Below are 24,849 nucleotides of genomic sequence, written 5' to 3'. Positions count from 1 at the left end.
TGAACATAGCAGTGTGAGCTAAGAAAGCATTTTTTAAACTGGGCACGAGACCAAGCAGGACCCTTTTTTCCTCTACCCACTAGGACGTTCCTATAATTTGGTTTCAGTTGACAGTTTTGCATAGTGTGCTCTCCAAAATTAATCTCCATCATTTTTATGTGGAAATTGCTAGTCTGTTTATTTGCTTTTGGGTGCTTCAACAAAAGGCAATGGAGCATACACTGAGGGACTGGCTGTCCTTTCACTATAGAGATGGCGGGACACCCTTGGTTTCATATGGGGTGAATTCTCATGCCATCATATTTGAGATGGATTCTTTAATTCTGCAGCCCCCATCATGGAACTGTAGTTTAATTTCATATTCTGTGGCTTCAGTATTCAGCCAGCATAATTTTTGGATTTTTCTTTTTCTCCCCTTACCTCATGCTCCGCAATGCTCGGCCTGATGAAGTGTCCTGAAGATTTGGAAGTTCACTTTTTGAGATATTTTAGTGGTCTAATACAGATATTACCCCCCTTTTGGATTTTACTTGAACCATGTGATATTATTAATAAGGAAGTAGTATGCTATTTACATTTTTAGACTAGAACTCAGGACACTAGTTTAGACTGCACATATCCATTTATACTGCTAAGAATTTACTGGTGGAAAAGCAGAATATAAATATAATGAGTAACTAACTAACCAAAAAAATAGTCTACTATAACCACTTAAGAGGCCACAACTCCTTAAAATGAGTAGCTGTAGTTATACCATAAAAGGAGTAAAGTTAGCCTTTAAGTCTCAATTATAATGTAACTAGCCTTTAAATCTCCATTATAATATAACTTGGTCATGCCTTCATTTTTGGAGTAAGGAACTAATTGTAAGCATTGTATTCTCAAAGGCTTTCATGGCCAAGATCCATTGGTTATTGTAGGTTTTTCGAGCTGTTTGGCTGTGTTCTGGGGGCTTTTCTTCCTAACGTTTTGTCAGTTTCTGTGGCTGGCATCTTCAGAGGACAGGAGTTAGAACTCTGTCTGTGTTCTGGTGTAGTGTGTGGGATAGTTAAGTATTTGTAGCTGTGGGATCAGCTTTTTGTCCTTTTCAGGAGATTGGGTGATTATGGTGATCAGGGTGTTTTTTTGTTATGGGTGTATTGTTGTGATAAGGGGGGGAGATGATCTGTCACTGTGATTGATGGGTGTTGTTAGCTAGTCTTTTCTGTGCAGTGATCACTGGTTCTTGTGGCTGGGTAGATTTCGTTGACCTTTTTGCAGGCTGTATTTTTCAGTGCTGGGATCCAGACTAATTATAAGCAGTTTGCCATTTTTAATTAGCTATTTCTCAACTCTGCTAAAGTATATGCAATTGTTAAAGTGCCAAATGAAAAATTTGGATAAGATCTAGGAACGCAAAAGAGAAGCATATCATCACAAAGCATGAAATTAACTTGTGGAATTCATTGCCACATGATGCTCTTATGGTCGGTGGAATGGATGAGCTAAAAATGAATGAAATGAAATGAGGACTGAGGACTGCTTTCTCATTGGCTATGATAGTGAGGAATGAATATCCTTCTGAATATCAGATGCTGAAGGATAAACATTCAGGAATATTAAATATTTAGTATACGTATTTCAGAGCACATTTCATAGAGTACATTGGAAACAGAAGATCCAAGAGTTATTTTTAGATTTCCAAACTCAGGACAGAACTTGCATTCCAAAGATGAAGAAAGAAAAACAGAGAAATGCATATCCTTTGAATTTTTTTCTGCTGAAAATGGCCTCCTGAATTTCCCCTCTTATAACAGCACTGAGAAGAATATATAGGTGCTGTATAATTTTCCCAGTGTAGAAAAGCAGAAAAATAGTCGGAGGGAAAACTGGGCATCTCTTTCCCTTAAGCTGCCACTCTTCCACTCTTCCTAATGCAGTTTCTACAGTTTTGTTTTGTGTCAAAGCAAAAAGAAAACTCTTATAAGGGAGAGTATGCAAAAATCATCTGAGCTAGCCCTACTGTAAGGCAGAGTGAGGCAGATACTTCGGGCTGCAGATTTTGGCTGTCAATAAAGGGAAGCCAAGTGTTAATTCAGTATTTTCAAGGGAGTACTTTGTTGAAGCCAAACCAATGGAATGTCTTGCAGCCACCTGCCTTAATGGCTTGTTGTTATGTACCTCTAAGTCAGAACTAAATTACAGCAGCTCTAACAGGGCTTTCAGGTTAGTGAGATATTTTAAAAGTGGCTTGACCAGTTCCACACCCGTAATGAGTGAGTTTCTATGGCTGAACGGGGATTCAAACCCAGGCCTCCTGAGTCCTGTTCTGTCATTCTATCCACTAAACCAGTGGTTCTTAACCTTTGTTACTCGGATGCTTTTGAACTACAGCTCCCAGAAACCCCAGCCAGCATAGTTGGTGGTGAAGGCTTCTGGGAGTTGCAGTCCAAAACTCCTGAGTAACCCAAGGTTAAGAACCAGTGCACTAAACCATAGTGGATGGATATCCACCTTGACAGCTAGCCAGCTTTTGTGGACGGAAGCCCACTTAACAATCTGAAGATGTGGGCTACCGTCCACAAAAACTTTATGCTAAATAAATCCTGTTAGCTTTATGATGCTACAAGACTTTTCATTCATTCATCCAACTACAGCAACAGTAATACAACAACAACAACAGTAACAACAACCACAGTTTGGTTTCTGCATCCAGAGAAAGTTACAGTCTCTGGTGATATCTGCCATTTACTGCTCTGCCTCAGGCAGTACGTATGTCTTGAGCAGGCCTGAAGATCAGTGTTGTGTGATAACCTGAAAAAGATCTTCACATACACATGTGTATCTGCGCCTGTGTACCTGTATCTCAGACCTGCCACTTCCCATTGTATGTGTCTGCAAGGGACTGACTAATGTGTTGAACCATAGATCTCTGGCAGTCTTGGGGCACAAGAGCACAATAAACAAAACATATTGTTCTTTCTAATGCTTGAATGGCACTGTGTTTTTTTGCGTTTGTGTTTACTATTTTAATTTCATAATGCAATTTAAAATTAATTACATTTTTGCATATTTTATGTTTTCTTCTTGTTTAGTTTCTTATATCTCATTGTATTTTACATTGTATTTTATATCTCATTGAATTTTACATTGTATTTTACATTGTTAACCACCCAGTATACTCTTGAGGTACAACTGGGGTGATATAAGGTAATAAACAAACAAACAAACAAAATTTATGTTATGGATAAAAAGCTGCTAGACTGCTGAACTGGATGGTGCTTCCATTTTGAATCCTTAGGACTGGTCTGAATCTATCTAATACAGTGGAGCCTCTACTTACGAACGTCCCTACCTACAAACAATCCAATTTACGAACAGCTGCATTTGCAAAATTTTGCTTTTACTTGCGAACGGAGCTTCAACATACAAACAAACAAAAAAAAAACACAGGAGAGGCAGGGAAAGCGCGAAATTTGAACTTTCAATTGACCGTTGGCCAAAGAAGAGGCTGTTTGTCTGCTACCTCGCTTGTCCCAGCGGTTAGAGTGTGGATAGGGAGAGAGTCTTCAGACTGCCTGGTACCGTACTGCCTGGTACTACCTGGTACTGTACTGTATGGACTGTTTTTTTTTTTTGGCTCTTTAAATAAAATTTTTGATTTTTTACTTCTCTTTTAAACAGAGAGACTGCCTGTTCTGGGTGAATACATACATTGTATTTACTGTACTGTACAGGGTTTTTTGCAGCTTGGTGGGAGGGTAGGGCTAGGTGGGGGGGTTATGTTTCTGTGCCCTGATGGATCTTGCAGTGTGGATTTAAAATGTGAAAAGTAGACTGTAGTATTAAATTAAAATGAAATGTGAAAATCAGACTATAATTTTAAAATCTAAAATGTATTTATTTATTTTTGCATTCTGTTGTTTCTAGGGTTTGTGTACTGTGACCTCTCTGTTGTTTTAAAATGTGTGGGTTTAAAATGTGACTCCAAAGTCTTTTTTTCCTTTGGGGATCTGTTTGCTGTAATAATGGTTGCTGGTTGTTGCAGACTGTAAAATACAGTTTAGACTCTCTTTTTGTGATGAGGAGTTCTGTGCTGGAATTATATAATAATAATTATTGTACACTGTAATTTTAAAATGTAAAATTCATTCATTAATTCATTTGTTCGTTCGTTCGTTCGTTCATTCATTCTGTGGCTTCTAGGGTTTGTGTACTGTGACCTGTCTTTTGTTTTAAAATGTGTGTTTAAAATGTGGCTTCAAGATCTGTCTCTTTTAAAATCAGAAAACTATGGTGCTTATTGATGCAGGCAGGCAGGCTTTAAAATGGAGTTTAGAATGGAGTTTTTAAATGGAGTCTACTGTAGACTCAAGGCTCTCCCCCCCCCCCCGTCTTCTCTCTCTCTCTCTCCCCTCTTTTTGTGCTTAACAGCACAAACCTTTGTCTGTGTGCCCCAGTGATTACTTTCTTTCTTTCTTTCTTTCTTTCTTTCTTTCTTTCTTTCTTTCTTTCTTTCTTTCTTTCTTTCTTTCTTTCTTTCTTTCTTTCTTTCTTTCTTTCTCTCTCTCTCTCTCTCTTTCTTTCTTTCTTTCTTTCTTTCTTCCTTCCTTCCTTCCTTCCTTCCTTCCTTCCTTCCTTCCTTCCTTCCTTCCTTCCTTCCTTCCTTCCTTCCTTCCTTCCATCTTTCTTTCTTTCTTTCTTTCTTTCTTTCTTTCTTTCTTTCTTTCTTTCTTTCTTTCTTTCTTTCTTTCTTTCTTTCTTTCTTTCTTTCTTTCTTTCTTTCTTTCTTTCTTTCTTTCTTTCTTTCTTTCTTTCTTTCCTCTTTTCCCCATTGTTCCTTCCCTCCCTCCCCTCCCTCCTTTCCTGCCCTTTTTTTGTAGCTTGGTGCTTGGTTTTCTTTAAAAGGTGCTTGTTTTTAAAGGTGTTCTGTTTAGAAGGTGTTCCCGCCCTCCCTCCTTTCCTGCCCTTTTTTTGACCTAAGTTCATCTTAGGTCAAAAGAAGAAAAATTCTCCCCCTAGTGGTAGAGTACAGATTAACCAGCTTTGACTTAAGAGCAGTGCCTCTAGATAAGAACCAAAAACAGCCGGAACAGATTAAATGGTTTTCAATGCATTCCTATGGGAAATTTTGCTTCTACTTATGAACGTTTCACCTAACAAACATCTTCTGGGACAGATTAAGTTTGTAAGTAGAGGTTCCACTGTATTCCTGGGTTAGAAATAGGCAGTAGAAATAGGAACATAATTATAATTCAAGCAACAGGCTTGTTAGAGGAACACCTCCAAAGTTTTTAGACTGTTATATAATACAGCTTATTTAATTTGACATTAAATCCAGGAAAAAGATTCATCTACCTACCATTTGCATAGGAGAGAGAGAGAGAGAGAGAACTACCTAATCCCCCTTAGCTCTGCTTTAATTGTGTGGAAGTCCACTTCTGCCTCTTTACAAATCAACATCTTTCCCATAGATCCTTTAAAATTCTCAGGGCTTTATGTTTCATTTTGCTCCTTTTAACTAAGCTGACAGGGAGATCCAAGATAGAGGGGTATGGGTGAAAGAGTGCACTCCTTCCACAGAGGAGCAGATTTGAAATCTTCATAGGCCATATTAGACGTGTGGGTTGGAGGTTCCCCATCTCTGCTTTAACTGTGAAAGAATTGTCCCTCTGCAGTTTAAAAGGTCCTGGGGTAAAATAGAAGCTCCCCATATTACTTTTCTTTCAGTGAAAAGTAAACCTAAATTCATAGTTCATTGAAAGCAATGCAATCCAGACAAACAGTAACAAACCATAGCCGAATGTACATCTGATCCAATCATTCATGTATATTTCATTCAACCACTTCCTGATGCTGCTAGTAACACTCAGGATGACAGGCTAATTCCTGTTAGTTGGGTTAGGGATGAAGCATGGCTCTTGATGTGGATAATGGGAGAAGATAAAAGGAAGGGGAAATTGCTTAGCTTTGATATGTCCCTCTTAGTCTTTGGGGAGGGGTCACAAACAGAAAAGAAAACTTGGAGCAAATCACATAACTCAATTTTTGGGCTTGCCTTCAATTACAATTGACTATATCATGGTTGTGAATGCAGATTTTGGATTCTTCTTCTTCTTCTTCTTCTTCTTCTTCTTCTTCTTCTTCTTCTTCTTCTGATGATGATGATGATGATGATGATGATGATGATGATGATGATGATGATGATGATGTGGTATTACAATTGTCAGAATTGTAGCCAGGAAAGAATCTTTTGTTCTTGCTCTTGTTGTTTAGTCGTTTAGTTGAGTCCGACTCTTTGTGACCCCATGGGACAGAGCTTTCCTGTCTTCCGCTGCCTCTCGGAGCTGGACCATAAAGAAGGCTGACAGCCGAAGAATTGATGCTTTTGAATTGTGATGTTGGAGGAGGCTCTTGAGAGTCCCCTGGACTGCAAGGAGATCAAACCTATCAATTCTACAGGAAATCAACCCTGAGTGCTCACTGGAAGGACAGATCCTGAAGTTGAGGCTCCAATACTTTGGCTATCTCATGAGGAGAGAAGACTCCCTGGAAAAGACCCTGATGTTGGGAAAGTGTGAAGGCAAGAGGAGAAGGGGACGACAGAGGATGAGATAGTTGGACAGTGTCATCGAAGCTAACAACATGAATATGACCCAACTCCAGGAGGCAGTGGAAGACAGGAGGGCCTGGTGTGCTGTGGTCCATGGGGTCACGAAGAGTCGGACACGACTAAACGACTAAACAATAACAAACAGAAACTATATTCCCTCTTGCTGATTTGCAGAGCTTAAGAAACTACTTTTTAAAAACAATCAGTTACAGTTCTAATGTGCCCCAGGAGCTAGTCCCATAGCTTTGACTATGCGAACTTTGTTGGCAAGGTGATGTCTCTGCTTTTTAAAATGCTGTCGAAGTTTGTCATCGCTTTCCTCCCAAGAAGCAGCCGTCTTTTAATTTTGTGGCTGCTGTCACCCTCTACAGTGATCATGGAGCCCAAGAAAGTAAAATCTGTCACTGCCTCCATATCTTCACCTTCTATTTGCCAGGAGGTGATGGGGCCCGTGGCCATGATCTTAGTTTTTTTGATGTTGAGCTTCAGACCACTTTTTGCGCTCCCCTCTTTCACCCTCATTAAGAGGTTCTTTAATTCCTCCTCACTTTCTGCCATCAGAGTGGTATCATCTGCATATCGGAGGTTGTTGATATTTCTTCCAGCAATCTTAATTCCAGTTTGGGATTCCTCCAGTCTGGCCTTTCACATGATGTATTCTGCATATAAGTTAAATAAGCAGGGAGATAATGTACAGCCATGTCGTACTCCTTTCCCAATTTTGAACCAATCAGTTGTTCTAACTGTGGCTTCCTGTCCCACATATAGATTTCTCAGGAGATAGATAAGGCGGTCAGGCACTCCCATTTCTTTAAGAACTTGCCATGTTTACTGTGGTCCACACAGTCAAAGGCTTTTGCATAGTCCATGAAGCAGAAGTAGATGTTTTTCTGGAACTCTCTGGCTTTCTCCATAATCCAGCGCATGTTAGCAATTTGGTCTGTAGTTCCTCTGCCCCTTCGAAATTCAGCTTCTACTTCTGGGAGTTCTCAGTCCACATGCTGCTGAAGCCTACCTTGTAGGATTTTGAGCATAACCTTGCTAGCGTGTGAAATGAGTGCAATTGTGCAGTAGTTGGAGCATTGTTCGGCACTGCCATTCTTTGGGATTTGGATGTAGATTGATCTTTTCCAATCCTCTGGCCATTGTTGAGTTTTCCACTTTAACAGTGTCATCTTTTATGATTTTAAATAGTTAAACTGGAATGCCCTCACCTCCACTGGCCTTGTTGTTGGCCATGCTTTCTAAGGCCCACCTGACTTCACTCTCCAGGATGTCTGGCTCAAGGTCAGCAACCACACTATTTGTGTTGTTCGGGATGTCCAAATCTTTCTGGTATAATTCCTCTGTGTACTCTTGACACCCCTTCTTGATGTCTTCTGCTTCTGTTAGGTCCCTCCCTTTTTGTTCTTTATCATGTCCATCTTTGCACAAAATGTTCCTTATATATCTCCAGTTTTCTTGAACAGATCCCTGGTTCTCCCCTTTCTGTTATTTTCCTCTATTTCTTTTCACTGTTCATTTAAGAAGGCCCTCTTGTCTCTCCTTGCTATTCTTTGGAATTCAGCATTCAGTTTTCTGTAACTTTTCCGATCTCCCTTGCAGTTTGTTTTCCTTCTCTTCTCTGCTACTTGTAAGGCCTCACTGGACAGCCACGTTGCTTTCTTGCATTTCCTTTTCTTTGGGATGGTTTTTATTGCTGCCTCCTATACAATGTTACGAGACTCCATCCATAATTCTTCAGGCACTCTGCCCACCAAATCAAGTTCCTTAAATCTTCACTTCCACTGTGTATTCATAAGAGATTTGGTTTAGATTATACCTGACTAGCCCATTAGTTTTTCCTATTTTCTTCAGTTTAAGCTTGAATTTTGCTATAAGAAGCTGATGATCAGAGGCAGAATCAGCTCCAGGTCTTGTTTTTGCTGACTGTACAGAGCTTCTCCATCTTTGGCTGCAGAGAACATAATCAATCTGATTTCGGTATTGCCCATCTGGTGATGTCCATGTGTAGAGTCGCCTGTTGTGTTGTTGGAAAAGAGTGTTTGTGATGACCCGCTGGTTCTCTTGCCAAAACTCTGTTAGCCTCTCTTGCCAAAACTCTATTGCTGCTGCTTCATTTTGAACTCCAAGGCCAAACTTACCTGTTGTTCCTTTTATCTCTTGGCTCTCTACTTCCGCATTCCAGTCCCCTATAATGAGAAGACCATCTTTCATTGGTGTCACTTCTAGAAGATATTGTAAGTCTTCATAGAATTGGTCAATTTCAGTCTTTTCAGCATTGGTGGTTGGTGCATAAACTTGGATTACTGTGATGTTGAAAGGTCTGCCTTGGATTCATATTGAAATCATTTATCATTTTTGAGATCGTATCCCAATACAGCTTTTCCCACTCTTTTGTTGACTATAAGGGCTACTCCATTTCTTCTGTTGGATTCTTGCCCACAATAGTAGATATGCTAATCATCTGAATTGAATTTGTCCATTCCCACCCTTTTTTAGTTCACTGATGCCCAGGATGTCAATGTTTATTCTTGCCATCTCCTGTTTGACCACATCCAGCTTCCCAAGGTTCAGAGATCTTACATTCCAGGTTCCTATGCAGTATTTTTCTTTGAAGCATCGGACTTTCCTTTCACTTCCAGGCACGTCCACAGCTAAGCGTCCTTTCGGCTTTGGCCCAACTACTTCATTAGCTCTGGAGCTACTTATACTTGTCCTCCACTCTTCCTTGTTGAACGCCTTCTGACCCGTGGAGGTCATCTTCCAGCATCATATCTTAGCCTTTTGTTTCTGTTCATGGGGTTTTCTTGGCAAAGATACTGGAGTGGCTTGCCAGCTCCTGCTCCAGGTGGATTGCGTTTAGTCAGAACTCTCCACTATGACCTGTCCTTCTTAGGTGTCCCTGCACGGTATAGCCCATAGCTTCTCTGAATTATTCAAGCCCCTTCGCCACTATAAGGCAGCAATCCGTGAAGGGGAAAGAATCTTTAGGGCAGGGAATTCTAGGAGCTGTGGCATAAAACTTTCCCAAGCTCTTCATACTGTATTCACATGGATATACTTCAAAGAATAAAATACCTATAAGGAATGTTAAGTGGAACATATCTAAAAAGTCAGATTTTGAGTCTGGCTTGCTAGATAATAGCCAGACAAGGCACTGGAGCCCTCTGCAATGTCCCTCTCTGGTTCCCTATGGGCACAAACTGGAATAATCCCTAAGACGGCAATCTCTGCATTGCCTGAAAATAGCAGAGGGATTGCATTACCAAAACCTGCTGGGATTCAGAGAATTCATTTATGGCTGCACAGCAGGCGTTGTTCTCTTTCTACCCTCTGCTCCAATAGCTCCAAACACCACATCACAGGCAGCTTAGATAATAACCTCCATAGACGCCTTGCTACAGAGAGAGGAAGAAAAACAAAGAGGAGAGCAGGCAAAAGGGACAATTCTAAATGCTTTACTTTCAGCACAGCATCTAGATGGGATGTTAGGCAGTATTAGAGTCCAGTGCTCTTCCCTGGCTGCTTAACACAGTGCAGGCCAATTTGTGAAAGAATGCATGTCTGCTGGTGCACCTACGATGCAGAGCACCTCGTATATTGATATGCATTTCCCCGTGTTGCTAATGGCTATAGTATTTTTTTTTCTGCCCTGTCAGTGCCTTCTGCCCTTGTTAAAATATAAGAATTGCAGGGGCTCCTTTTTTGCTTATAGCAGGAGGGTGGCAGATGGAGGGAAATGGGCAAATCCTTTTCTAGGTTCATGTGGTATGCCCTCATTTTTCTTTCTTTCCAGTGCCCACACATATGTGACACACACACCCCAATCAGAGTGCTGTCCTCGGAAGATGCCGGCCACAGAGACTGGCAAAACGTTAGGAAGAACAACCTTCAGAACACGGCCAAGGAGCCCAAAAAACCCACAGTCTCTCTATCTCTCTCTCAATCCGAATTCTGTCTCTCCTCGAGAGAGGATTAATGGCTATTATTGATACTATCTGGGGACAATAGTGAACAGGAGCTGGCACTTGAAAATTCTTAGAAATGCAAAGGAAGCCACACTCCTTTGTTCCTAGACATTTTCCCAGTTTTGGCACAATTTTCTGATATAGAGCAGCACAATCACAACCTTCCAGTTTAGGCCTACATGTTGCTGAATAACCTACAGTGGACAGTTGGTTTGTTCACATTGCAGCAGCTGGATGGCTTGTTTTAAAAGCTCTGAAGGTGTTTGTTCTAAGGTCTGATATCAACTCATTTGCTTACATTACAGGGAAAGTGAGTGTGAACCAGCCCCTTTATTTTTCCTGCAACAATACAGCTAAGGAAATGTACTTAAAAAGATAATGAACAAGGCTGGGGTTGGATTAAAATGAAGATCAACTAGGTATAGGGGTTGAGAGCTTTCAGAAGAGTACTGCAGCCTCTCCCACCATAATCAGAGTGACGTGAAGGAGAATAATGATGTCCATGCAGCTTCATTCACTTCTGCGTTTTGAACAAGAGTATTCTTTAGGAAAAATAGTGTTTCCCTTAATGCCCTTTGACCACTGCATTTCTAAATGTTCTTGTTGTTTAGTCATTAAGTCGTGTCCGACTCTTTGTGACCCCATGGACCACAGCACGCCAGCCCCTCCTGTCTTCCACTGCCTCCTGGAGTTGGGTCAAATTCATGTTGGCAGCTTCAGTGACACTGTCCAACCATCTCGTCCCCTGTCGTCCCCTTCTCCTCCTGCCTGCTCACTTTCCCAACATCAGGGTCTTTTCCAGGGAGTCTTCTCTCCTCATGAGATGGCCAAAGTATTGGAGCCTCAACTTCAGGATCTGTCCTTCCAGGGAGCACTCGGGGTTGATTTCCTGTAGAATGGATAGGTTTGATCTCCTTGCAGTCCAGGGGACTCTCAAGAGCCTCCTCCAGCACCACAATTCAAAAGCATCAATTCTTCAGCTGTCAGCCTTCTTTATGGTCCAGCTCTCACTTCCGTACATTGCTACAGGAAAAACCATAGCTTTGACTATGCGGACTTTTGTCGGCAAGATGATGTCTCTGCTTTTAAAGATGTTGTCTAGGTTTGTCATTGCTTTCCTTTCAAGAAGCAGGCATCTTTTAATTTTGTGGCTGCTGTCACCATCTGCAGTGATTATGGAGCCCAAGAAAGTAAAATATGTCACTGCCTCCATATCTTCCCCTTCTATTTGCCAGAAGGTGATGGGGCCAGTGGCCATGATCTTAGTTTTTTTATGTTGAGCTTCAGACCATTTTTTGTGCTGTCCTCTTTCACCGTTTCTCTCCACGCATGTCCGCAGCTGATCCTCCTTTCAGCTTTGGCCCAACCACTGCATTAGCTCTGGAGCTACTTGTCCTTGTCCTCCGCTCTTCCTCAGTAGCATGTTGGACACCTTCCAACCTGAGGGGCTCATCTTCCAGCATCATATCTTTTATCCTTTTGTTTCTGTCCATGGCAAAGATACTGGAGTGGCTTGCCAGTTCCTGCTCCAGGTGGACTGCATTTAGTCAGAACTCTCCACTATGACCTGTCCATCTCGGGTGTCCCTGCATGGCATAGCCCATCGTCGTCGTTTAGTCGTTTAGTCGTGTCCGACTCTTCGTGACCCCATGGACCAGAGCACGCCAGGCCCTCCTATCTTCTACTGCCTCCCGGAGTTGTGTCAAATTCATGTTGGTTGCTTTGCAGACACTGTCCAGCCATCTCATCCTCGGTCGTCCCCTTCTCCTCTTGCCATCACACTTTCCCAACATCAGGGTCTTTTCCAGGGAGTCTTTTCTTCTCATTAGATGGCCAAAGTACTGGAGCCTCAGCTTCAGGATCTGTCCTTCCAGTGAGCACTCAGGGTTGATTTCCTTTAGAATTGATAGGTTTGTTCTCCTTGCAGTCCAGGGGATTCTCAAGAGTCTCCTCCAGCATCACAATTCAAAGGCATCAATTCTTCGGCGGTCTGCTTTCTTTATGGTCCAGCTCTCACTTCCATACATCACGACAGGAAAAACCATAGCTTTGACTATTCGGACTTTTGTTGGCAAGGTGATGTCTCTGCTTTTTAAGATGCTGTCAAGATTTGTCATCGCTTTCCTCCCAAGAAGCAGGCATCTTTTAATTTCGTGGCTGCTGTCTCCATCTGCAGTGATCGTGGCGCCCATAGCCTATAGCTCCTCTGAATTACTCAAGCCCCTTCGCTATGACAAGGCAGCAATCTGTGAAGGGGTTTCTAAAAGTATCAGGGGGAAAAACTTCTTCATCACTCAATGAGTTAGGTATCTGCCAGTGACTGGGAATTCTATTCCCCATTGTGCCTCTGGAAGAAGAGCCAGCCTGTATTCTATACAGTGTATAGTCTTGTTCAAGCTGCACAGTCCCAAGGTGTCTTCAGAAGAAGGGAATGGTAAACCTCTCTTGAGTACTCTGTACCTAGAAAGCCCTGGAAGGGGCTGCTATAAGTCAGAATTGACTTGATGGCTTGCAATTATTACTGTTATGACAGAAGCCCTTTGCCTGACCCTGTTTGGAAACATGTCTTTCTTTTTACATGAATGGCTGTGGAGGAAGATTCGATGTGGGCAAACGGAGTGACCCCTCAGTGAACTGGTTGACTAGGGCAGAGGAATACTGTATACAAAACCTCAATAATCATCAGTAGTGTTCTAAATCTGATGGCATTTTTCTAAATTCTGTCCCTCATGTCCTATACGGTATTTGTTTCAGAAATTAATTTCATTCCTGCCTCAGGGGTAATGAGTCAATTCCTTATTGAACATACCTGAGTGAGAAAACATAAGAGGTCTCTGAGTGTTTCCCTCCGCCTTTTACCTCCAACACTTCCTGAAGTCAAACTACATTTGGATAGCTGTTTGCATATGAAATTATCTGCTAGATGTCTTCCAAATACAAAAGGAACAAAAATCTCTTTCATTTCTTTTTCAGTGCGCCATTGAAGAGAAAGGCCAACCGAGAGATGCTGGAGAAGTGTTAGATGTTGTCGTTTTAAAACAACTTCATTATGTTCCAAAGCCTGTGGGAATTAATTGTGCGAAGAGGTTATTGTACCACCTGTTTTGAAAAGACAATTGTGTGCAGTTGTGGTCCTGGAAAGCTGGATGGATTTTAGCTCACATTGTGAATAAGAAATAGCACCCTTTTGAACACTGCAAGGGAAAAAAAAAATCTATGGAAATGGAATGACGCTTTGCTTTTGTGAAGGTTAATTAATCCCTGGATGGTAGCCACTGTATTTCTTGAACTGAGCTGAGCTCTGCATTGACAACTTCTACTTTTTCCTCTAGTGTAATTGAAGTTTTGAGTCAATGCTAGGAACAAATGCTTCCCACCTATGCCCTTTCTTGGTTATTGCTGCTGCTAAGAGTTCCAAGGTAAAGACTGCCAGTTTGCTAGAATGAAAAGACTATTGAAATGAAACCTGGGAGATTGAGTTTAAATCCTAAATCAGCCATGAGATGGTTCTTTTATTTATTTAAATGTCAATCTTCCTTTACTTCCCCATCTTTAGCACCCAGGGCAGGTAAAACAATTGAGAAAGATGCAATACAAATTGGTATGTTTAAACGGGAATGGTTTAACATAATTTGTGCTTTCTTTGGGATGAACTGAACCAATTTTATTTATCTCATCTTTTATCCAAGTCCAAAACTTCTACCAATATTGGCTTTTGATCTAGTTGGCAGTGGGAACCTACCCATAGCAGGAAAATCATGCTCAGAGATGCTGGCAAAGGATTTTGAGAATTATAGTTAAAAAAAACACCTCTGCCAAACTTAGATTAGGACAAAGAGTAGGAACATGAAGGGAAACGCTACCAGGGGAAGAACATAATAGTCGTAGTCAGTCATTTGGTACCAATAGATACTGAACCTATGAAGGGCCTATTCTGGACACACTGGGTAGACGTCCCCTACATGTTGATGCATGCCCTGGTTGTACTTCCTGTTACACTGGCTGTGCTCCGGCATCAGTTTGAGATAAGGATGAATACAATTTTTCTCATTCTATGAATTGTTGCACAAATACTTTGGTTTTTTGAGTGAAATATAAGGGTTTTATGTGAAAACTACTTCCAGATTTTTATTTTTATTTTGGCAAAACAAAGTCCTGAAAGGTGGAAAATGCACAAAATTTTTCACAATCTGAACCAGGAGAGACTTTTGTTGTTGTTGCTTTTATGTTGATGTTTTTGCTTATTTTGTTCTCATCTGTGAGAAGGAAATCAGCAAAGACTTACGGTCTGCAGTAGGTTCCCCTTCATACCCTACTTGTCTTTGGGTTGAGGACAATCACACAATGACAAAGGGCATGGTGGACAAATGTTGGCATCTGAGAGCAGGGCTAACCCATGTGCTCTGATGAGCTCCTTCTCATAGTTGGTGCAGCTGGTACAGAATGCCTGAACTAGATAAGCATAAAGCCCAGAGGATTAATAGACTTAAGCTAAATATGTGTCAGCTTTAGATTAGATGGTAGCAGGTTAAAAGGCTATTGCAATTCTAGCTTGCATCAGCAAAAATGTAATTTCCAGATTATGAGAGGTGATAGCACAATTCTTTGATCACATATCACTTGGAGTGCTCTATATATTTTAATCATACTTTGAGTCATCGTAGAAGAAGGTAAGTAAACAGAAGCAGTAATATTACTAGTAAGATGAAGAGGATGTGGCCATTTCTGGGCAATAATGCTTCAGATTTAATAATGCTACAAAATTTCTTATACAAGGGTGTCCAATAACCCCAACAGAAATGTCTTGCAGTGCTTCAAAAAGTAACTGAAAAGAAGGTAGGGGGTAACTAGGAAATCCATCTGTGTTGGATTTGTAATGAAACAAAGGCTATCCAGAAACCTCAATGAAGTGGTAAGTAGGTTCTACCAGGCAGAGCTATCCCTAGCTGTTCAATGTTTTATGCTAAAAGAAGTCTCTTCCTAGCCATGTTGACCTTTCATCAACCATGAACCAAAAATTCTTGCTGAGATCAGAAGCAAATGGGTCCCAGCATACATTCATTATAATCAAAAGTTTACTCTTAATATACTGAAGGGCTTACTTTGGATACAAAGTAATCCGGAATCCAGAATCAAATTGGGAGTTATACAAATCAAAGAGAGATTTTTCAGCGTAAGCCAATTCACATCTGAACACTCCTGAAGACTTTTTAGCAATTTGAACTCAGAAGGACACAGAAAACACCATGTTTCCAAAAATTTATACATGTACGGTAACCTTTCAAGTTCTCCCTATAAGGAAAACACGAAGATAGGAAGAGTGAGTGGTTTTGTGAGAGAAAGTTCCACCTTCTAAGCGTGATAAATGGTTTTATCGGGGTTTTCCAGTCTCACTGCTTTGTGGAAAGGATGTTAATACAATGCACCACACGACTGATCCAGTGTTAAGTGCTTCTTTTGAGTAGCCTCTCTCCCGAGAGCAGGAGTGTTAGTAGTGTTTGAGGAGAATCTAGGAAATTGTACTACAGGGTGCTCACGGGAAAAAAGCCAGATATTTAAGCCTTCCCCTCATGGCACAGCAGTGCTGCAGTACTGCAGTGAAGACCCTGCTCACAACCTGAGGTCAAACCCTCAGGTAGTCAGCTACCTGACTCAACCTTCCATCCTTTGTGAAGGGAGGGGAAAGGGGATCTAAGGCAGAGCCTGAGGCCAATTTCTTTGTTGCAGAGCTTGGAAAAATTGCTTTTTGGAATACAACTCCCAGAATCCCACCAGCCATGTCATAGTTTCAAAAAAGGAATTTTTCTGCTCTGTGATTGTGGCAGAGATTGGATTAAAAAGCCTGCATCTCCCAGATCTGCATTCACTAGGAAGGCCATGTGCATTGCATGCAAACTGAAGCTTGTGTTTCTGAAACCTCCCAACCAGGTATCTTTGTTGTGATGCTCGGTGTGTGATTTGATCATTGGAAGATGCTGCATCGCATAGGCTAGCCGATCCCAATGCAGTTAACTCTTGGACAATAATAATGCCTTCTGGCAACTTGCTTTGTGTTTTTATTTAACTGGTAAAATAAGCTTATCAGTGTTCCATAGTAAATAAATAAATAACACGAGCCTCCAAGGAGCAGGCAGGACTGAACACTGGCAGATATTAACAGAAAGAATGTGAATTTGGTGTGGCTCCTTCTCCTCTTTTCTTCATTTAACAGACAAGCTACTTAGAAGAAGCAGGATGTTAAACTTGATGGTTAAAAAGTGAACTGCTCCAACCATTCATGTGTACTCTCAATGTATACCTGCATGTGCACGAGCATGCTGCACACTCCCACCGTTTCCATTTAGTCTTGGTACTGCAGGGCACAGAGATGTTGATACTGAGTGCAGGAAGGAAGTACAATTCACATTCAGGTTCGGAAGATTAAATGCAAGTGTTCTGCTTTTCCCAGCATGCATGCATACTGATAAGAAGTGGGTAATTTGCAGCCCATCATTCAATGGCAACTACAATAATCACTTCCTTTCCTAAACATTGGCCAGGGTTGATAGAATTGCATTCTTACATCTGTAGGGTGACAAGTTACCCATCCTTGTCATAGGAGACAAACAACATTTGCAGCTGGCCGCAGATAACTGCAAGAACTGGAGAAGAGGAAATAGAAAATCGTGCCTTTGTGATCCACAGGCCTGTATATTTATTTTACTGTATGCTGCTTTTCTCCCCATAGGTTCATTGGTATGGTGTCAGCCAGTTGCTTCCTTATATCTGTTGGAAATGACTGGGTGCAACTAGCTTATACAGTACTCAAGAAGATGCATGTCCTTGCATGGGAAAGATACAAAGAGGACTTGCTCAGGTTTCCTAGACTATTCTTTACCTGTTCTGACCTGTCCTTTGACCTTAGATTGCTGTTCTTCAGGTTGCTGATGTCACTTCCTTTCTCCTCACACCTCTCTTTTGTCCTTCCAAGGAGGAGACATCTTGTTCTGTAGAGATGAAAGAGGTAGTCATGGCTCCTGACGTTCTAAAACTAGGACATGTATCATCTTTCCTATCTCAAGTGTATTTCTCCAATCAACACAAGCTTTCTTATTTTCTTAGAAGTCATGACTCCTTTACAAAGAGTGAAGTGTCTTCAGGTAATCATTCTGAATTTCCAAAGGGCTGAAATTCACACACGATCATTGCTCCAGGACCACTGCATGTGGACTGTCCAACAGTATCCAGTGTCTGATGGAATGTTTTTTAGTTCTCCAGTGAGTGACAGCCCACCAGGTCTGGGGGATCTGAGCTTTAATCATCAGTCATTCTAGGGCACTGTGCAAATTTAAAATGGCAGATGATTCAGACCTGAAACTAGTGGGTACTTTGTAAAAAAGCAGAAAGTAGAACATTCCTTCCATGATACCAGACCAAATAGGTTTCCTCCACAGTGCATGTAAGAGGATTTTTCACATTGTTTTCATCCATTGTTCTTTTAGCTCTTGGCTTACCAACTACAGAACATTAATTTTAATTATTTAATATATTAGGGCTTAATTAACTTCAGATTACATTGCACAAGATGTCTTTCTTTATTGTGTATGGCTGGACTACCAAAGTAATGACAAAGTCATCCATGCCAACCAAACACAGGGCTGTCTATTGCAAGCAGAAATGGGGACGTCTGGAATCATGTCCAAAATGAATCTGTGGGAGACACTGTGGATAAAGGGTGGAGTGGGGAGATGGACCGAATCTGCATTGCTGGCATCTTTACAAAAAGATGTGAACACTTCTGTTTTTGAACTACAGATATCTCAGGAGCAATTATGTCCCCAGAGAATACATTTATAGGCGTAGATCCATGTGGATGTTGTTCTTATAGACAGCATGTCACTTGCAAGAGAGGTTGATGATTATAAATAGTGCTGGACTGAAAATTTTAGTCTTGCAAGTTTAGTTATATATTCTTGTTAGCAGCTAAATGACTGGTGTGTTTGCAGAATTAAGCTTGTTTATAGGCTAATCCCTGTGTGACCTCTAATATCATTGGGGAAAATACTTTGACAGAAGAGAACAATCCCATATGTTTTTAGCATATGTATACATTTGGAATTCTGCAGTGATCATGTTTCGTCACTCACAGAGAGTAACCCCAGAAAGAAATCTCAAATATTCCGCTTTCTGTTTACAGTATAACTAATTAAGTAATTTGTGCTTCTTTTTACCCCCGTTACTGTCTTCTACAACCTGTCTTTGAAAGAGGACTGAAGGTAAATAATTATAAATCGCCCAGAGTGGTCGACCAGACCAGATGGGCGGGATATAAATCAAATCAAATCAAATCCAATCCAATCCATCCATCCATCCATCCATCCATCCATCCATCCATCCATCCATCCATCCATCCATCCATCCATCCATCCATCCATCCATCCATCCAGTTGGCATAGAACTTAAATAATAGCAAATGATCTACTGAAAAATATTGCATTTTCTCCAGTGAGTTTTTAATTTTTACTTCCATAGTGGGCCAATTCCCACTTGGAAAAAAAGGTATATCAACTTAAGTACTGATTCTTAATTTTCTGTATAATGTAAAAGGGAGCGCTCCAGAAGCTGGGTGTTAAAAAGGCAACTCCACAACAGGAAAGCATGAACTTCAAACATGCAAGGCCACAGGTCCAATGCCCAGCATTTCCAGTTAACAATATACTAGGTACCCACTTGGGAAAAAGTTACTTTTTTTGACTTTGGCTCCCAGCACTGATGGGTAAATATTAATGGGAAGGACTTGAGAACTTTTGTTGCTTCTTTTGGTAGCAGTGGAAACCCTCTAACTGTTTTGTATCATGACTTACTGAAGATATGAACCAGATTAAGAAATGTTGGTGATTCTAAGAAAAAGTGGGCAACATTTTCTCCCCAATTACAATTTTTGGAACATAGATAGTAGATGGAAGGACAAATGAGAGAGAGAGAGCAGAATGACACAGAGAAAGCATTGGGAAAAGGCAGCAGATGTTATAAAAGATCTTCTTTCATGTTCCCTGTGTACCAGAAATGTGCAGACGTATGCTGGCAGAGCCTCAGTCAGAGTCGATTGAGGCTATATCTTAACACATCTGGAAGCTATTTGGCAGAGCGTGGAGTTCAAATGCTTTCTGCCTCAGCTGGCTTCAGGCATACCTTTGCAGTGTTGGCGCTTAGCTTGGGACAGTTCAACTCACAAAACTCATTAACTTGGGATGGGGGACGGAGTTGGAAAGGAGAATCCCAGATAGCTTTGCAACAGTCTGTTTCAGCACTTATCTGAGGCTATGCCCCTCTGCTACCCCACTTTCTGTCTCTCTGACTGCTTCGGTGGGGCCAAGAAATAGGACTAATAACAGAGAGAGAGGGAGTGAGCCAGCAGGGGTGGTGGGGGGGGGGAGGAGGAAAAAGAAGAGCAAGAAGAAAACGGCACCACAGCTGAGTGAAGGCTGGCCTTCTATCAAAAGACAAAATGTACTTGGGCAAAGTCCAGTACATGAGTTAACTTGAGTGCAAAGCGAACGATTGAGAGCAGAGAAAGAAAGAAAAAAAAGGTCTTTAGCTTAGGAATTACACAGAAGGGTTGCCCTCGGAGCCCTTTCCTTTTCTCCTTGGTGAAACCTACTACAGCCTGCTATTCCTGTCACAGTGGGAATGCAGAGGGTACCCAAGACCAGTCTGGCTCTTTGTGGGGGACGTTTTTATGTCCCATTTGTTAACTGCTTTTGTCAAAGGAGAATTGGATCTTCCTCTTTCTGGCACGAGCTGCTGCACACACAAGGCCTTTTGCTCTCGGCCTGGAATGCAAAATATGGGCCTGCCGTGATATGAAATGTTAGCGGGAGGCCAACTAGCATTTGGAGTGGAACGGCCTAATTTTTGTGGGAACTTTGTTTTGACAAGCTCAAGACATGTCACAAAGAGTCGTGACATGTCTTAAAAAGCAGAGACATCACCTTGCTGACAAAGGTCAAAGCTATGGTTTTTCCAGTAGTGATGTATGGAAGTGAGAGATGAACCATAAAGAAGGCTGACAGCTGAAGAATTGATGTTTTCAAATTGTGGTGCTGGAGGAGACTCTTGAGAGTCCCCTGGACTTCAAGGAGAACAAACCTATCCATTTTGAAGGAAAGGCTCCAATACTTTGGCTATCTCATGAGAAGAGAAGACTCCCTGGAAAAGCCCCTGATGTTGGGAAAATGGAAAAGCAAGAGGAGGAGGGGACGACAGAGGACGAGATCGATGGACAGTGTCATTGAAGCTGCCAGCATGAATTTTACCAAACTCCAGGAGGCAGTGGAAGACAGGAGGGCCTGGCATGCTCTGGTCCATTGGGTCACGAAGAGTCGGACATGACTTAACGACTAAACAACAACAAGACATTTCAGGTTGGGGTGAGGGGACAGGGATTATGGTTGGAGAGAATAGCTTGTCCAGAAAAATGGAGTGAATGGGTAGGTGCCAGGTAATGGAGAGGGGAGGAATGGAAAGGAGGGTTGAAACTTCATGGTTGGGTCTCAACAGCTCAGGATCAGAGTTAAGACTGAAGCCCAAACTAAAGGTACTCGTTTTGGGCTTTCAGACTGTGCATCCCCCCAACCACTCTGTCAAAGAGCCTGGATCCCACTATGATAGAAGTCAAAGAAACACTTTTCCAGAGAAAGATGCTTATATGTTTACAGGCATTTTGTTCTGTTATATTCATTATTTATGGCAGGTGTTAAGGATATGACAATTGCAGTAACCCTGTTGGGAGTCAACACACAAAAGTTTTTTTTTTAAGTAAGGCTTGGATTCCTCTGGACCTCTCAACCCATCACTCACAGACCCTCAGGACGCTGGATCAGGAAAAAATAAAAAAGAAGGAAGTGAAACCTGAAGGTAATAGGAAAGCAAAAAGAGAAATAGCAACTACAAACCCTAGGGTTTCTGTGAGATGGAGCCCTCATTGCTAAAATAGTATCAATGAGTGCTCCAACACTGGAGGCATTCAAGAGAGACTTACACGACCACCTGGCAGATGTCCTTTGATTTGTATTCCTGTATTGAGCAGGGAGTTGGATTTGATGGCCTTATAGGCCCCTTCCAACTTCACTATTCTATGATTCTGTGATCAGAAGGAATAATTGTGCTTCGTAGATACACTCATAGACTACATGTAACATCAATTGAGAGATGATGTTCTACATCATTATTGTATACTTGGATGGGCATTGGTTCTTCTAAAGTCTCAGGAACAGCTGGGATGATCTCAATGCAAAGCAAGTTGTCTGTTACTAAATTATGGCCATTTAGATAAATTCATAGATAATCTCAGGGCATGGAAAGGCTCCTGCCTGAGGCTTTGGACTTTTTCAGATGGGTATACAGATCACAGTTTGGATCTCTGTTAGTACAGTTTGGTGCAAACCAAATTAAGGCATCCACAAACTTTTCTACTTAGATTGAGTCATCCTGCCCTTTTAAGTGCCATCCTTCTCCTTTCTGGTACAGCACTAAGAGCTTCTGATTTTTCGGTAGGATTCAGTGTATCTAATTACCTTATTTTTCTGTGTATAAGATGATACTTTTGTCTAAAATCTTTAGACTAAAAACTGAGGTTTGTCTTATACACGGAAGTAAGCTGAGGATAGAACAAAAACAAGTGGAGGGGGGGAATGGATCAAAGCGATCCTGCTGTGCTTGGATCGCTGCTTTCCCCCTCCACTTCCTAAGCCCTTAGCACTTCCTAAGGGCTTAGCAAAAGGAGGGGGAAAGCAGAAATCAAAGGGCTGCAGGATCACTTTGCTTGCTGCTTTCTCTGCCAACTCCTAAGCCCCATGGGGCTTAGCAAAAGGACGAGCAATTACCAGTCACAGTAGGTTATACAATAGCACCCCTGAATCCACGGGATCAGTGTCCATGGTTTCACTTATCTACAGTTTGAAAATATTTTAAAAATTAAATGAAAACACCTAGAAATATGTATTTCCACTAGATATGGGCATGAATTAAAAATGATTCACCAGATTCATTGTAAAAATTATTAATTCATTGATTTGTATTCATAGATTTGGCTATAAAATGGTCACCCCAGGTACCTAGAGACATCAAAAATACTGAGAAGCTTTTACTCTCCTCTACAATCCCTCAAAGTTTGTGGAAGATGTCTGAGTTATACACCTACAAAGAGGCCCCCCAGGAATGTTTTTCCCTGGCACCTAGAGACACTTGTGCACAGGTTTCTTGCTTCAGTTGAAAGCCAGTTCACACCTTCAGAATGGATCCTGACTCAATCCAGATGGATTTGTGCCCTTCCACATCTATGTCCTGAATCTGAGTCAGTTTGTAAGCCTGTAACAGATGTGCACTGGTAAACTAAAATGACTATAACTTGTTTGACTGTGCACTGATGTACATGAAATTTGGAGACCTGATAGGTAGGTTTTGTTGCGAGGGAGTAAGCTGGCAAATTTTGGATGGCTAGCTGAAGGGGGTGGTGTATTTGGCACTTAATGTTTCCTTTTTTCTTAAAAAAAAAGGCGTATGTGAAATGACTTGTACTCCAGATACAAACTGAACATTGCTTTGTTCACCCTAATGGAATATAACCATGCTCCTTCTATCCACTTCTCATACAAAGTGTTTTGAATGAGGCTGATTTGGTTTGGCTGAATCTAATGCACAGTCTTAACATCTGTTCTTCTTCATGGCTTCTGTGAATCACACGGTGGGTAATCTGTGCATGCGCGGAGCCTCATCGGTCATTCTAGAGCTTCTGCGATAGCAAAAAGATACATTAGTGCAGACCCCTCCCCCTTGGTATACGTACCTTGGCGCCAAGGCTCTCCCTTCAGTTTCTTTCAACTGCCGTGAAAACTGAAAGTGAAAGAAAAGAAAAGGAAAGTTATTCAATTTTATTTTTATTTAGTACTTTAATATAACAAGTATTATTAACTGATATTTGCAGTAATAAGAAAACCGCTCTGACCTTTGGGCTGATGCAATCCTCCCGCCAAACTGATCTTCAGTTTATAGTCTCTTCTGGCCCATTTAAATGCGGCGTGGCCTGCAATTACAAGATTCCACTCTCAGATGGCCACGCGAAGTGTCTTTTTTGCCTCGGCGAGGCTCATCAAACCTTATTGTGTCCCCATTGCAAGAACTTTAAGCGCGGAGTTCTCCGCACCTGCCTTTCCAGCTCTGGGAGCAGTCTCTCCAGCCAGATAAACCCATGGCACGACCCTCCTGCAAGTTCACATCCCACGCTAAGGCCATAGACAAAGCAGTTTCTGAAGCGGCAAAACAACTCCAGTCTGCTACCCCTTTGCGCTCTGAGTCAGTGCCCTCCACTTCTACAACCACGTGAGCGCACAAAACTAAGGACTCGAAGTCAAAACCCTCAACATCAAAGACTGCTCCAAAGAGGAAACCATCCATCAACGCTTCTTTGGTGCCAGAACCTTCGCCTCCGAAGAAAGCTAAGTTTTTGAAAACCAAAGCCTCTTCCATCTGTCTCTCCGACTCCACAACCAAATTAGCCCAGAGGCCTTGTCTGCAACGGTTCCGTTTCAGATGAGGAACCTCTTCAACCTCACCAACAGTCTCCTTCCCAATCCCCCAAGTGGGAAAAGTGGGCTGACCATCTGACAGCCTCTCCTAACAGTCTGCAACAATCTTCAGGCTCTCTGAGTGTGTCCTCGCTAGTTGCCTTTTCAGACCTGCACAATGCTGAAACTCAACCAGAGACTGTACCTTACTCTGCCACAGTCGGCCTGCCACCTCGGGCTACGGCACATCATCACAGGCATCAAGCCTCCAAGAACGTCCGTTTGCCTTTACATGCAGAAAATGAATATGTTCAGCAGCATCATTGGGATGCTCTTTACCCCGATTGGTGCCCAACGGAAGGACCCACCACACAGTATCAACCACAGTATCCTTGTAGCTCCATGGTGCCCACAACAACCATGGTTTCCAATCCTTCACCACCTGTCGTCCGACATATATCACCTGCCCCCTCTGCCTCACCGGCTCACACAAAACAACAATCAAATTCTCCACCCAGATCTCCCCACTCTTCACCTGGCAGTGTGGAGGATTCGGCCTCACTAATGAATGTCATTCATCAGGCGAAAAAAACTTCAAACAGGAGAGCATACATGTACAAATGGAAAAAATTCCAATCCTTTACTTCAGCAGCCTCACTTCCTTCAGTTAACCCTTCTCTTGATACTGTCCTTCGTTTCCTCCTGCAACTGAAAACTAAAGGCCTTACCCTTTCATCCTTCA

The 24,849-nt window shown here is 41.8% G+C and overlaps 2 long non-coding RNA genes across 2 annotated transcripts in view; one reads left to right on the top strand and one right to left on the bottom strand.

Annotated features, from left to right (window-relative positions):
• The first annotated feature begins 13,894 nt into the window (after nucleotides 1-13,894).
• The window catches only part of LOC144586388 (uncharacterized), a 53,640-nt gene continuing 42,685 nt past the window's right edge, over nucleotides 13,895-24,849 (top strand). Inside the window, exon 1 of the long non-coding RNA XR_013541181.1 lies at nucleotides 13,895-13,982. This is a non-coding gene — a long non-coding RNA (uncharacterized LOC144586388). The remainder of the gene's footprint in view (nucleotides 13,983-24,849) is intronic.
• LOC140704969 (uncharacterized) lies at nucleotides 17,441-24,733 on the bottom strand. Its single transcript, XR_013541178.1, has 4 exons — nucleotides 24,643-24,733; nucleotides 23,549-23,626; nucleotides 23,390-23,436; nucleotides 17,441-17,549 (listed from the first exon to the last, which is right to left on the bottom strand). It is a non-coding gene; the product is annotated as an uncharacterized LOC140704969 (long non-coding RNA).

This window comes from Pogona vitticeps, chromosome 2 (genome assembly GCF_051106095.1).
Source record: "Pogona vitticeps strain Pit_001003342236 chromosome 2, PviZW2.1, whole genome shotgun sequence".
Lineage (NCBI taxonomy): Eukaryota > Metazoa > Chordata > Lepidosauria > Squamata > Agamidae > Pogona > Pogona vitticeps.
The sequence above is the reverse complement of the archived record's forward strand: the minus strand, read 5'-3'. Positions and strand labels throughout refer to the sequence as shown.